The sequence below is a fragment of the Pyxicephalus adspersus genome, chromosome 5 (genome assembly GCF_032062135.1).
Source record: "Pyxicephalus adspersus chromosome 5, UCB_Pads_2.0, whole genome shotgun sequence".
NCBI lineage: Eukaryota > Metazoa > Chordata > Amphibia > Anura > Pyxicephalidae > Pyxicephalus > Pyxicephalus adspersus.
Window position 1 is genome coordinate 69,077,339 of NC_092862.1, and position 15,871 is coordinate 69,093,209.

Below are 15,871 nucleotides of genomic sequence, written 5' to 3' on the forward strand. Positions count from 1 at the left end.
TGGGTCAATGGCTCGGGTCAATGATGATGACAACAATGAGGCACTTAGCTCCTGATAGTCAATATGGCTGATGTACTCCTCCTCCCCCTCACTTGTCCACAGACTATGTCTTTGATTCCAAGGTTCTATTTTAGACTAAGATTCTCAAGTATCCCCACCCCCTGTTTTTTAACCCCTAGCTCCCCAACCCCCCACTGTATTAATGTTTTATGCCATATGTGTTTCTTACTATGGTCCTTATTGGATGTACAATTGCTCTATTTTCATATTGTTCTTTTTTTGACTGTACTGTTGGAATTTACCTTTTGAAATGCAAATAAAAATAGATTTACCTATACCAGATACAAAACTGATCAAATAAATTTAACAGGCACTGAGAAAATAAGACAAGAAATTTGAATTTATCCTTTTTGATCCTTTTTTTTTTTGGGTTTGCTTGGAATACTACTCCAACACTCCCATTAGGATCATTAGCCCACTATAAATATACAAGCGAAAATGTAAATTAAATCTTCTTCATTATCTTAAATTGTGGGATTGAAATAAAATAATTTTGCAACCATATTTTACCTTGCACTCTTCTTCAGTCTTTCGGGGGAAACCTGCTACTTTCCTATGACATTTCCAATCTTTTGTCCTTTCCATGGTTGATCAAAATTAAGTTTCCTGCTGTCTTTCCATTGGCCCTGATTTATTTAAGCTCTCCGAGGCCTGGTGAAGCTAGGTGATTCAGCAAACCTGGAATGGATCTGGTCAAGGATTCAAAACATTTGCTCGCAAATAGCAAATGACTTTTAAGAAATCCATTCCAGGTTTGCTGGAGCACTCAGGTTACCTAATAAAAGTCTATCTCTTAACTTGGAGAGCTTTATTAAATCAGGCTCATTATATCCAAAAGAAACAGTCTTTTAACCACCTGAAAACTAGTGGAAGTTAGAATAAAAAAAAGTTACCATTCAAAACCAGCATCTCTTGGCTTGATAATATGCTACAACCATGTCAGACTCTTTTACTGTGCTCAACACGAAAACATTGTTCTTTAATATTAAAGCCATGCCACTGACAAAACTTTGCTTAATGACAAAATAATTTTATCACCATGCTTAATTTATAAATACAGGTAGCCCCCAGTTAAGGACATCTGACATACAGACAACTCCTAGATACAAACGGGGCTTCCCGGTGCTTCCCTGCTCGTTGGTATGCAGGACAAAACCTTGATGGGGGGCCGTTTGCATAACTTGCAGAAAAAGTCTTTTGCTGTTCTGCAAACTCTTGTAACTCTTTAATGACCAAGACAAATTCTGCAGTTGTTTCTTTTTGCATATCAAAGCACAGCTTGCTCCAGAAGTTAACGAATGTCTAGGCTCCAATCATTTTTTTTTATTTATGCTTTGTTTTTTTGCTTTGTTTGTGATTAACTCACAGTGAGAATTTTTTTACACTAACTGACACCACGCTGGCTAATAATTTTTTGAGACAAACATATGCCATAATTACATTCATTAAAATAATGAACCTGTTCAGACTTACAATCAAAAACCAACTTAAGAACAAACCTATGGTCCCTATCTCATATGTAATCCGGGGACTACCTGTAATCTTTGTTTTTGATGATTAGATTGAATAAGGAAATTAGTATTGTATATAAAAGCACTAACAAACAAAATCAGCTAGCTAAGTTTTAAAGTATTTGGAGAAAATTAAAGTAAGTATTAGACTGAAATTTAACATTGAAATAGTTTGAAAGATTTCATAGTGCCAACCAAAACCAAGGCCTAGGGAAAAGTTTTTTTTTTTTTTCATATTTTTATATTCATATAATATTTCAATTTAAACTGTTAACAGGTCTATTTTGGGATGTGTTGTTTTGCTACATTATTAAAAAAAACAATCTTTATATTACAGTATAATAAATATTAAAATTAATAATATATATATACATATATTAAATTAGCTTGAACAACACTAAGATTAGAATTTAAATGCTCGGAGCTAAAAAGACCTCTGGGCTTTCCCCTTTCATTGTCTTCCTAATATATTGTCTATAATAATGCTTCCCCTGATGACCACATGTGATAACGTTATCTTTTCCTGTTTATTTACCTATTTTATGAGAGAATCTTGTATTTAGCCAGCTGTGTTTCTGGTGCAAATTTTAAATCTTGGTTTTACTCAATTTGTGTAATGGTTGTGTTTGCACATTTTTTTGTGCTTTGTAGTAGGACACATGCTACTTTTTTCTTTGTTTTTGATTTATGGAATATTATTATACTTCATAAAAGCCAAAGCAATTTTTATTACCCTTTCAAAGTATCCTTAGAGATGTTTGACAAATATGTCAAAACCTTCAATATGCCTTTCAATCTCCAGTAAATAATGAGCTAATCATGAATCACTGTATAGATAATAATACCAAGGCAAATTTGATTAAGTGTAATGCATATAAAGCAGGAAAAAATAGTGATCAAATAATTATACCCACTGCCCTGCAATCAGTGCAAGTAAACGACCTAGAGATAAACATGACACTGTCAGTATTACTAATGGTTTACCATTCAGGCTTTCACAGTAAGTCAAAACAGGGAGTGAGTGGCTACACAAAACAACTATCTTCTCATGTTTGTTTGAATACATTAGGCTTTGTTAAGCACATATCATTACTACTTTTTCTCCAGTTATAGTGTTAAGGATACATGGACTGTTTACCTCAACAAGCATATCTGTTCAAAAAATAAATTGTGATATGTGGAGAAAAAAAAAGATTAGGGCCTCAAATATAAAACTCAAAATATACTGTCCTCTTTTTAAAATGACTCGGAGAGCAAGAAAGGAACAAAAGGAGATGCAGGGTGATGTTAACTACAGAGACATAACCAGTGCTCTCCGCTTATTAAGATGATTTTATTATTTAAAGAAGAACTAAACCCTCATAGATTTATTTGCTGACCTTGAAAACTTTTTAGTGATCTGACACTCCATTCCTTCATTTAGATCTACTGTTGTCCGGGCACTAAACATGTGTCCAGCTATGACACTTGCTATTTAGGGTTTGAAAGTGACTGACCTTTGACATCAACTCAATGGAAACAGGAATCAAAATGGGGCCATGGGTAAATTTAAGCCATAGGCATTTAAGATCCCTCTCATCCTACCGTTCAGCCAAATGGGGCATTGGAGAAGGTGGGGGCCCTGGGAAATTGCCCTTTCTTTTCACTACCCTAAAACCCACCCTGATTAAAAGAATGCCTTAAAGGTAGCAGGCACTGTGTATGGGATAGTTGGCAGAATGTAGATAAAAACACTGTAGAAAACAACACTTGCATGTTTGTTCTGTTAAAACTACATTGGCATGGTATAGTTTATTGAATATTTCTAACTTGAATTTTCTTTAAGGAAACAGTTATGACCTTGTCTGGCCACAGGTTGGTTTTAAAGCAGAACTAAACCTGCCACACTCACCTAGCCCTTTGTTTTGAAAGGAGCAGCCATCTTCATTTCTTCCTGGAGATGATATTTGCCACACAGGAGTTCATTGATTCCAGGCACACGCAAGGGAAGCTGGGATTGCCGGGTTTCCTAGACAACCAATGCTGAGCTGTGCATGTGCATTTCCTGTCCTTGAATTGGAAATGTTCAATGTAGGACTAATTTCTCTTTAAGTTTGATATGCTACTGTAAGATTTATACTGTAAAGGTTTCCAACTTACCGACATATTATGAACCATAACAGCTCTTCCCTGTTCAGGGCACATCCCCCAACAGTCTACTGGGTTTATAATGGAGGAATCATCTATATATTTGCTGACTGGGTGCTTTAGGTGGGAAACAAGCTGCTTTTCATAGGAAAACATAAGAGTACAGTTACCCTTCTTAGGCACTTCTCTTAAAATCTTAACATATATCTTTGTATTTAAGAACAACGTAAGTACTAAATGAACCTTTTCTTAAAAGAAGGAGGAATTCCCTGTAATATGTTACTTTATTATATATATATATATATATATATATATATATATATATATATATATATATATAAATATATATATATCTTTATTTAGTAAAACTAGATATCACCCAACCCATTTTAAAATAAAATAATATTCTTTTTTCCAACAGAGTTTTGCTTTTCAATACAGAATTTCAACAGTGGTTAAAGTTTGAGAGGTAAACCTTAAATCCTTTGTGGGATTCTAAGAGACCAATGTGCTCATCTTGAGGACATTTTAATTACTTTAAGAATTGAATGTTAAATAGTGCACTGTTAACTAAAATTATTAAGTTGGAAAGGGGTATTATTTAGTTTCCAAACATTCTACATTGATTAATGGCTAACAATATTCCCCACTATGTTGCTAGTATCCAACATTGTAACAGCAATTTTCTTTACTGATTTTTTGGCAGTAGGGTGCTATACATATTTTGTAAATACTGATTTGGGCTTTCTGGCAATATTAGGAATGGATGGTATGCAATTTTTTATATATTAGTTATTTTAGTTCAAAAAGCACCTGTACCTGATATATGCAAACCAAACAAAGACCTAAAAAGCCAAATTGCCAAACAGAAAAAATTGAATAAACTTGCTCATCTAGAAGTATTGCACACACTATAGTACAGTACTTCTCAATCAGGGTTCCTCCAGGGGGTTCCTAGGGCAATTTGTGCCTCCCAGGTCATCTTAAATTACACCAATCTCCTTGACTATCTTTAAACCTGACCTTCTTTTTACTTTTAAGAGGCATTCTTCCTACTGAAAACCACCACCAATACTACTTGTACTGTGAGTTATGGATATAATAATTATGGCGGGGGTTCCCTGAAAACCCAAAAGTTTTTTTTAATGATCTGCCCATGTTTTAAAGGTAAAAAAACACTGCTATGGTATATTAAACATGTTTCCCCTTCTACCTTTATTTTCCCTCCTGTGTTATTTCAAAGTAGAAAAGGGATTCTAAATCACAAAGTAACTAATATATGCATATCCCACATCTTGTTTTTATTTTAAAACTGATAACATTACCTAGAACATTATAACAAGGAACTAGGGTTAAAACAACAACAAAATGACTTCACAAAGAAGATGCAGCCATTCTGGTCAGAAATATAATTTAGATGACAAGTTCTCTTTAACTGATAGTTACAATAAAATACCATAGACATAATCATGAAAAGCGCTATCATATACAGCAAAAGATAATAATAAAAAAAAGGTATTGATTAGTTCTTCTGGTAAAGAAACTACAATATATAATAACATATATTTTGATATTGTTAAATACTGTGGTGGTGTTGTGTAGACCATTGTAATCATAACATCTTTCTTTTTTAGCGGATGAAATGTAATGATAAGATTCACAACGCTGTGGTGGGAAGATAATTAGAGCAGGTGCACTGGATGAATGCAATACATTGCTTTCAAGATATGCTTTGTCTTTTATGAAAATAATCATCTTTAAGACTTTATAATACACGTCTAACTGATCAGCAATCGTTGTGTACACAAAAAAACCTCAGTGATGCTATTTTCATAAGAATATGTATAATAAGTGATTTTAAATGATAATTTCCATATATAACATTGAGAAGACTCTTGCACCAAACAAACTAGATGTTGCTAGAATGTTTCTGGAATTTCAGGTTTTACAATTTATTCTAAAACAATTCTTTTAACATGATTGATCACATCCATTTTAGCCTTAATTTATCACCAATTGGATCATGTATGGATAAAAAAGGACTGCTTTTTTTGATCATTACTAAACTGACAGCCATCTGCTATTAAGCAGCCTAGAATGGCGATTTGGTTTTGTCCTGAACCTTTTTTCTTTGTATGTATTGATGTGCATGTTTGAGAACATCACAGATCACTCACTGATGTCTACCTCTGGCTTCATGACTTTATCAGTCCCTCACATTGTTGTGGTGAAATTTAGGCCTAATCTTATTCATAACGTAGCTTTACTTCATTGTGCATGGTTGTTTACCACCAGTAGATGGTGCTGTGTCCTCATATAAAGTGAGTAACAAACTCAGTAATATCAAACGGCAATGTTTTGTTACACACTTTTCACGAGGACACAGTGTCATATACTGGTGTAACCTGAGTATAAACCATAAACCAAGATTATTTTTCTCAATAGCATTTTGAGGGCAAAAAAGTATTAGTAACTGTTTGTATGTTAGTAGATATGAATGAATGTCCTAAGAAATTCACTATAACATGTTAATTCTATTTAGATGTATTTGTTGTGCAATATGCTTTTAATTTGTACTATTATATGGTAATATGATTGCAGCAGAAGACAAAGCTGATAGTGAAGGGAATACACTAAATTTATGTTATGCAGACCAGCAGCAAACAGAAGCATACCTTCTGTGTAAAGAATTCATAATACACCTACTAAGTAAGTGGCACTAAAAAATGTTTAGTAAGTGCTATCTATAACTTTATTACATTTTATGTCAAGGGTCTGAGATGAGAATTATCGAGAAGAGTTAAGGATTTATGATGTTAAAATTTGGTGTGTTGGAATGCAGAGATGTCTTAGAAGTTTTAGTGAAGTAATAAAACCTTTCAGTATGTACGAATAAAAGAAATACGCTTTAAAATTCTGCTGTGAAAGTAACAGTTTAAAGTTAGTTGAATATCTGCCATTGTGAGTTGGTAGAAGCACATATCATACTTTTTAGTTAAGAAACTGCTCATGTCACACCATACAAAGTGGCCACCTTCTTCAATGATTTGAACTGGGCCAACTGTTCTGCCTTGAGAGTATAATACATGATTCAGACTAAACTATATGTCAAGCCAAAATTTTTTTATATTTTTGAAAAGAGTGAGAAAGAATAGAACTCTACACTGTTGAGTATTTATTGCTATCTCCACTGGACAGATTTGAAAACACATCTCCTGCTGAAAATAGTTTTAAAATAAAGAAAGGGGGATGGCATAAATGAATTATACAAACCCTTGTACAGTGTCAGAAGTGAAATATTCCAAAAACAGAAAACTAATAAAAAATCCTCCAGCACAGTGTTTCCCAACCAGGGTTCCTTAGAGGTTGCTAGGGGTTCTTTCAGCAATTGAACATGTATGCCTCCCAGGCCAAATAAACTGACACCAGTAATTTTTGGCTATTGGTAAGGGTGGCAATCTCCCTACTGGGCAGCAGTTTAAGAGGTGTTATTCCTTCTGACCTCAGTACTGACCACATGTCCTGTGAGCTGTGGATATAGGAATTACACCACAGGTTCCCTAAGACCTGAAAGTTATCTCAAGGGTTATCCCATGGTACAAAAAGTCAATAAACACTGCTCTAGCTAAACGAGTTCTAGCTCCTTAGAATCCACAGAACAGACATATCCAAAGGATTAACATACAACGAACACTTGCTTTTCAGACTGCAGCACCTTATAAATACTGTCCAAGAGAAAAGCCTTCAAAGGAAAAGCCTGTCTGCCCACCTCCCAGGGACCAGCTACATATTTATGATAAGGGAATAAGAAAGAAGACAAGCTCTAGCCACAAACATAAGACCCCTCAAATCTTCCAAATTATTTATCAAGTCGGGTCATTCTGGAGACATGGGGATTTTAGGTGTAAATGAGAGAACAAACCTTTACTAATCCCATTGAAAAGCATGGAAGCCACAAGGATGAATGGTAAGAGGTATCCATCTTCAGCTACCCATCTTCCCACCACATGTACCTCAGGTTTCCCCAGTAAAAGTATAATTTGTAATATACATTCCTAATTGAACTGCAGCTTATCCACTCAACTTATATTCAAAAATATCCAATACCTATTTTAATATTTTTTATTATAGGTGGAGAGTAGTAGTAGTTTTCTTCCCCTAACCAGAAGTACAGAACACCACATCACCTAGGCATTACAGGCAAACTCTCTCTTAAACGCATAATAAAGGAATACAAGATATTATTATGCTGAAGGGAAAATAGGAGTAAGCACTAGACTTGGAAGAAAAGCAAAATAAGTCCGTGAAACATATAAAAAAAAGAATCATGTATTGCTTTCTGTAAAGGAATAGTCTGCCTTTGTATTCTGTATTCAGATTCTGTGGCTTTACTATGCCTACCAGGAATTGGGCAAAGAAAAGTGCAACAGGTTTCATTTGATTCCAGTAGTGAACTGGAAGGCACATTCAAATTTTAATATTTGGTACCCACAAGAGTGATTTGGTGGTTAGGCAGCAAGGGCTCCCAGGAAACATATTCTCATGCTGCCATGTCCAGGCCTTGCCCTAAAATTTTATGTTTTAAGAGTTTTTTGTACTTGTAGCAAATTTTAAGATTGTATGTACAGGAAGCAAGGAATCTAGTTAGTCATTTTCAAGCATGTTTACCAGTTTTTTTGGAACTTCCCCAGCTTTTAGATTATAGGTTTTTACAGAACTGCTATTCACACTTCTTATCCTAGACTGTCAATGCCTACTGCACTTTATTTATGAAGCATTGTCAACTTTGGACAAGAAATGTGGTGAACTGCAAAGTTAGCCATTCACAGGCAAATAGTATCTGGCTCCCAAGCTCCCAAGAGCTGCAAACTACACTACAGGTCAGCGTGTTTGCCCACAATGTTCTTGCTTGTGTAGTAGCAGTACTTTTCTTCTTCTAAAGGCGGTAAAGCATCTGTTTGATAGGACAATAAATCTGTTTGAAAGGAAAATAAAGATCTCCAATGTTTTCAGTAAATATTTATGATGGACTCCATCATGTTTAAGTAACAAAAAAATAAACCTCAAAATAAAACATTGTTTAGTTAAACATTTTAATAGTAGTTTTGTTAGCAGTGGAGAAATATATGTGGATGTTGGAAAAGCCTGTAATTTCTAATCCCAATTTTAATATTTGTGTTACTCCAGATAAAGATGTACTCAGTTACTTGTTTCAAGATCACCATAATAAATATATTCCTCTAATTTACCACAAAGTTGCTAATTCTCTACTAATAGAAGTTGTATTTTCATATCAAATGTTAAAATACTTTTTAATTTACATCATAAATGCCTACGTCCTTGTCACCTGTACTAACATCTGTTAGTTGTATGCATATTTTATTCATATGTGTACATAAAACATCTGCTATAAAATGAAAATCAGCGTGAAAAAAATGTTTAGCAACATTTAAAAATTTTCTCATATTAAGAGCTTTTTTTAAAAAAAAAAAAGAGAATCTGACATTCCCTCAAGCATTCCCTAATCTTCCAGGTCTATATGTTTTAATGGCAGTAATTAATTCCCACAAAGGAATTGGATTGGATTGTATGTATATTAAATATTCTTCTTTAATAAATGATATATTATTTTTGAGAGATTATTTCCAACAATTACCCTAATAAAGCAGAACTTTCACCCAAAGAAATAAAAAATACCAGTTACCTTTACTAGTGAAAGGCATTTGATTACCTCCACAAACTCCTGTAGGTCTCAAGCTGTCCTGGCTTCTCTCTTCTTTCTGATGCAGACGGGATTCTTCTTCTTCCAGGTTGTGGTTACGTCACCTGACCTCATACTGCACATGTGCAAGATTGGGTGACGTGTCTTCCTGATAAAGAAAATACATTCTTTTTACATTATATGAAAGCTCTTTATGATGCATACCCAGTATTGGGCATGCATAGAAGTAGCAGGCCACGACCTCCTGGCATATGTAATGTATGTATCCCAGGAGGCTGCAGGTGTCCACTTCAGCCTTTTCCACTAGAAGGGGAGGGGTCCTCTCCAGTAATGTTTTAAAAAAAGAATGTTTTATATAAAATAAAAAAAACTAATTTTAACATTAAATGCTACCATTTGGCTCCATGCTGCTAGGATCGTAATTGCCACTACACAGTTTTTAGCAAAATTTCCTTGCATATGGACTTGGCCTGATCAGTTGTTACCTTCCTACAATCAAGTTAAGTTTTTCCGAGCAAATAATGACTGTTAAAAAGCCCTTTGTTTCCACTCACTTTCAAATCAGCTAGGTTCACTGATGAAAGTATATCCTCTCCAGCCTTGGAGAGCTTTAATAATTCAGGCTCATTGCATCCTGAAGTAGATGTGCTACAGCAGTCTGGTTTTTAATGTGTCGATTTCTGCTGAAACATTCAGATAGCAGAATCAAAATTTGGCATTAAGCAATTTGGTTCAGGCTGACTCTGGCATTATTTTCTTGTTGCACAATTGGCCCCCCTGGTATCAGTTGACCATTGTTTGTATCCACAGCCTACCTTAGTATTGTTGCTGACGTTGTCAATTCATTTCTGACCACAGTGTATCCATATTCTGATGATAAGTCATCTTGAACTAGTTTCTTGAATATGACAATTAGTTTATTGTACATAAATGGTATTCATAGGCACCAGATATTAATCCAATAAAGTACCTTTGGGAGGTGGTAGAATAGGAGATTGCACTATGGATGTGCAGATAACAAATTTGCAGCAATGGTGTTATGCTAACATGTGAATATGGTTCAAAATTCCTGTTTCCAGCATCTTTTCTTGGTAAATCTATGCCATTAAGAATTTTGGCAATTTTGAAAGAAAATTGCCACCTTAAAAACCTCCATAAATTCACTTCAGCTAATCTTTCCTCATAGATGTGGTCATCTATGCCTCTTATCAGATTAGTTTTTCTTTTTAAACTATCAAATATCTTCCCAACTTTAGAAAATGCCCTTTTTTTAAAAAAAAGTTACCAAAGTGGCCTTGTGCCAATCTAATTGTACCAAGCACAGACCAAGGAGGAAGATTTAGCTGCCATTCAACCAAGGACTAAATCACATTTTCCATTCCATTGTTCTTTAAAGATTTTTCTTTATAGATGCATGTACATTTTGGTGAACTAAAATGCAGGTGCATTGTCTGCTATACAGTATGTATAGCAAATGGGAACTCCAACAGGTAGTGAGGGAAAGATTATTTAAAAAATTTGAAGCATTTCACTTTTTGAGCAGGTCTGCAATGATAATGTTAACATTTCTGTTTATGGTTTGCCACAGTGACTTCAGAGTTTTTGACACACAGAAAAATCATGAAGCAAATGTATGTCACGGACCAGTAACTCATTGTTTTGAAACAGCAATGACAGCTTATAGGTTTCCATTTACCAGAAAGGCTGAATGAGGATGAGGCAAATACAGGACTCATTTTGGTCATTTATATTATTTTTAACAGATAAATGTTTAACAGATAAATAAAAAGAATAGAAAAATCTCGGGAAGTCTTTCATTAATCAAGGACAAATCTCTCTAACATAGATCCAGAAAAAAAGTTCTAACCCTTTTATACTGAATCCAACTTCGAAAAAAAACGTTTTAGTTACATGGTACACTGTAATTACATGATTTTTTTTTTTGCATTTCTTTATCCTATTTTCTGTTAGTTTTACAAGTTGTCAATTAAATGTGACAGGGTGTGTTTTCAGAGATTGTCTGCTTGTATCTTTACACATTTTAGCTGCAACTATAAACATCCTGTTCATCAGTCTCACTTTTGACCCCCTCCATTAATCTCAGTTTTGAATCATATCTTCCAATGAACGTGAAAATCATGTGAAAAGACAAGTTGTTGACAATCTACAATGTTTTTGCAGATCAACAAAAAGCTGCCATGTGTTGCTGATGCTGGATCGTTTGGGACATGAGGACACAGGCAACACTAAAAACATTGTAAAATGTTCTAACTTTTTCTGTGCTTCAATTTAAGGGATTCTCCATGACATCCAGACATATGGAGATTTTTTTCCAGTAGGTTTTATAACTGACAATAAAGGGTTAAATAATGAATAACAAATGAAGGTAAAAACCCAACTAATGTTTACCTTTGCCAATCTATGTTTCTGCTAGGCAATCCCTAGTAGAGCTCCTGTCATTGTTAAGCCAATCCAGCAAGGGGCAGTCAAGTACAGGTGTCCCCAGCTGCCCCTGCTAGCTCGACCAGGCTATCATCATCTGGCATCATTACTATACGTTATTAGGTGGTAAATGTCTGTGTTTCAAGCTCAGAAAAGGAAAAATCTAAGTCAGAGTCAACTCTGACCGGATTTCACCGCATACTTGGGTTAATGTTGGACCTTTTTTTTTTGTTCATATCATAACAGTTTTACAGTACATTTTTTTTTCTTTATTTATTTTACATTTGTTTTCTTACTCCATTAGCATTGAGCATTTTCTTAACTGACCTGGGTCAAAGTCTGAGGGGGCTAACATCTACCCTTTTTAGATTCTCATAAAATTATTATTTTTAGCTGTCTAATTATTATTAGTGATAGATTACTTAATGGGATGCATTCATTTTATGCATTTTATGGCTTTTTAAAGGCCAAACAAGGGCAAAAGAAGGTAATTTTTTATGTTTAATATATTTTTGAAAAAACATCAAATTATATCCATTGGTAACCTGTTTTCTGTAATTTATGGGGTTTTCTATGAGAATATACTTATTCACATTAACTACAGTTTACCCAATAACTACAATTTAACTACAGTATTACAATCCTAAATAAACTTGACCATCTATAGAGCAATTTATAAAGTTTTCAGCAGCTCAAAATGGGTCTCTATGAATTTCTGTTTTTGAGCAGTGACAGTTGATTGGGAATATGCAACAAATAGGTGAATTGATTTGTCAGTACTAAGAAAGTAGAAACAGTGTGATGTTCTCCAAAGTTGTAAGGCATTTTGACATGGACGTATGACAGTTACATTTAGGGTGTGTCTTGCTGACATATGATTATGAAATTTTGCACAAGAAGATGTAAAAGAGGATAACATGCATCAACAAGCTCAAGTCATGGATGTCAGAAAGGTAGTGTATATGAAGCTAAAGTTTGTGTATATTAAAAAAAGAACTTTTCCAGCAGACATAAAAGCATAACTTTAATTGATATCGGGTACTACCTTCTGCAGTGGTGTAGACTCCCCATACAAATGCCCACTAACACCTACTTGGTTGCAAAACAAAGTATGAGTCTTCCTCCTCTTCCTCATACTACATCAAATCCAGCTTCTAACATGAAAATGAGCAAGATGACTAAATGACAAATTTAGTTACTCTAATGCGCCTGGGCACACAAACCACAGCCAACTCCAAAAGTCCTTTTATCGTGTTTTATTATAGTCATAAAACAAGACAGGGGTATTTACAGATGTCAAGTCCGATAAGCATAGTACAGGAGGGTAAGGCAAAGGCAGGTCAGGAACAATCCGAGGTCAGGGCAGGCAGCAGACAAGAGAGGTCACAAACAATCCGAGGTCAGGACAGGCAGAGTTCAGGACAGGTTCCCCTTAAATGGCCAGAGTGACCAATGACCTTGCGCCACCTGCACCATTTGATTGGAGGTTAACTGAATCCCCTGTGGCCCATTGGCCGCAGGAAATTCAAACTAACTATGTCCCGTGGCGAGGCAGCCGAGTGCCACGCCCTCGGGGGGTACAAGAGGCACGTGTGGTAGCGCGCGCACCTCTTGCACAGCACCCCTGGGACGTGCCCTACTTTGCACAACCAAAGGAGTGCTGAGAACAGGACATTCTGTAATCACGTCCATAGCGATGCAAGGGATGCCGCCTGGCGGAACAGTAGTTTGGCCAGGACGGATCCCTCCGCCTGCAGAGATAGACACGCTGCGAGCAGGGCAGCAACCACTGCCATGCTGCCTGCTACAGCGGCGTCTCCCTCTGTGGCTGGGATCCCCAGGGACGACGCGGGCTCGCAGGACAGGTAAGTTCCTTACAGTTACCTCCTCTATGGGTATCAACAATAGACATGCATTCCTAATAAACTGCCAGTGATTTGGGTTGAAGAAACCCAAATGTAATTGCTTTATAATACATCAGATAGTCAATGATTTCTTCCATTTGTTTGTACAGGTGGTACATCACAATTAACGTTGGATTCCAGTAAGTGGGCATGTTACAAATTATTTTGTAGAGTCTGTCTCCTCAAGGTCACAAGAGCATTTTTTTGCAGTGCAGGGTCTGCTAAAATGGGCCCTCACCTTTCTGGCCATGGCCAAGACACATTGGAAGCAAGGGTAGCTCTTCAGGAATGACCCTTGCAAGGCAGGAAGCATAAATTAAGTTGCCAGGTGAAGAGCAGCCACAATATTGGTCCTGTTGTCAGTGACCACATTGCCAATTTAAAAATAGCAGCCAGGGTACAGGAAAGCCAGGGCACAATTTGTTTCTGCCCAGTGGGAAGTAACTCTCCTGTGGTGTGTCGAAGCTTAGCTAACTTCTTTCTGCCACCACTGCTGATGTGCTCATTAGTGGTGCTGGTTTATTCTCCTGCTGCATATAGTTTAGTGAATTTTAGATCCAGAACCAAGATTGAGTTTGAGTCAAGGACCCCTAGCTTTTGCTAGTATCTTGCAAGGCCTACTTCCATTGCAAGTCCTATTTTGACCCAACTATGTTATTTTTAACCTAGCTTAATTTGTGTTTTTACGTTAACATGCTTATTTTTACAAAATGAAAAAATGTAAACATTTTGTACAAAATGTACATTTTTTACAAAATGAGAAAATGAGCATTTTTTGGCAACAATGGCAAAAAATTGCTTGTGTATCACTGAAAATATATGCTGGTATATTGCTTGCTTAAAGTGAAACTAAACAAAAAATATAAAAATTGCAAGAAAGTACAGGTGGTTTCCATTCTGCAGTAAAACATACTTTCCTGCCTGTTTGCTATCTGAGATGTACACTGAGCTGTGCCTGCAGTTAGTATCATAATAAAATAAAATGTCAAATAGTAAAACAACAAGTGTTTCCATCAGATTTAATCTGTAACAACATGTTTTTTGGATTATAATTAGGAAAAACAGCCCCAAGTGATAGACAGTGAAAAAAAGGCATTTTTGACTTACATGCATTACATATACAAGGAGGATAATTCTTTCGACACCTCCAGATAAGAGCATTACTGCCTAAGTAGACACTAACGAATTGTCAGTGCTGTCCCGTGTTAGGACATCTCCAAAACCAGACATTTTCCTTCTATTACAAATGGCTACATGGATCAATAGGAGGGTAAAGGGAAACAAAGTACATACTGCGGTCCAGGCATTGAAGCTTTTACTCTCTTTTTCAATTCCATCTTTGTAATAGTTAGGTTATACTGTTTCAGCAATTACCATTTCTTTTTACATTTGGTGTCCTAAATTGCCACTGCCCAGAACAGACAATATAAACTAGGATAGATGCTGTGTAGGCTTTTGACATGCTAGACTTTTAGCTCTTCATTTTTCAGCAACCAGTACTGAAAATTTCAACAAAAATCTAAAATAAAATAAAAATGCAAAAATACATACAGACATAGTTCATGTAAACTCTTTTTAATGCATCGAAAATATTAATAGCATTTAATCTTTCCGACCCACTTGTAGACAAGTTTCAGCTTTGTGACTATTTTGATATTAATTCATATTAATTTAATTCTAAGCATGAATAGAGAATAAAGTGTGAAAAGTTTGATTAATAAATGTAGTATACTTTGAAATGTGAAATGTCACAATGTTTCAGTCAAGTGGAAACATGCACTGTCATGACAACACTGTAATATTAAATCATGCTGGCTTGGCAATACTTTGACCTAAATCAACTGAACTAGAAATCCATTAAATGATTTCATTTTTTGTCTTTCCAGTTATTGATTGTACTCATGTAGAACCAACAAAACCCTCAGCTGAATCACTAAGTGAAATTGTTCTGAAAGCATGTTTAGTATAAATGGCTTGACGAGAGGGACAACCAGCAACTATGTATTTTGCCGCTATTATATCTTAAGCTGCGTACACACTTCCAATTAATATCGTTGGTAAACGAACGACGAACGATCCTGCACGATATCTGCGAACGATCGTAT